Source organism: Austrofundulus limnaeus, unplaced genomic scaffold (genome assembly GCF_001266775.1).
Source record: "Austrofundulus limnaeus strain Quisiro unplaced genomic scaffold, Austrofundulus_limnaeus-1.0 Scaffold3066, whole genome shotgun sequence".
Lineage (NCBI taxonomy): Eukaryota > Metazoa > Chordata > Actinopteri > Cyprinodontiformes > Rivulidae > Austrofundulus > Austrofundulus limnaeus.
Window position 1 is genome coordinate 3230 of NW_013955468.1, and position 355 is coordinate 3584.

Consider the following 355-nt stretch of genomic DNA (forward strand, 5'->3'; position numbering starts at 1 on the left):
GTATTTAAAGTCTACTCGTTTGTCTCCAAAGAGTGAAAATTCCCTTATTTTTGTTTCTGTCTTCAGCCCACATGTCCCGATACAACACCATCCTGAATCACGCCCCCAGTCCACCGGTGACCATCAAGACAGTACCGGGACCTCCTGGAGAACCTGGTCGGCCAGGAGCCGCAGGACCACAGGGAGAACAGGGACCTCCTGGAAGACCAGGCTTTCCGGGACAAAATGGACAGAATGGAAACCCAGGAGAAAGAGGTGAGGACATTTATTATATACAGCTACAGTCTTTATTGTTACTGAGGGACAAATTAGCCTATAACTGCAAATACAAATTTAAAAACATAGAATTTAGCAC

The 355-nt window shown here is 45.9% G+C and overlaps 1 pseudogene; it reads left to right on the forward strand.

Moving 5' to 3' along the window:
* LOC106511681 (collagen alpha-1(XIV) chain pseudogene) overlaps positions 1 to 355 on the forward strand; it is a 5155-nt pseudogene that overhangs the window by 3114 nt on the left and 1686 nt on the right.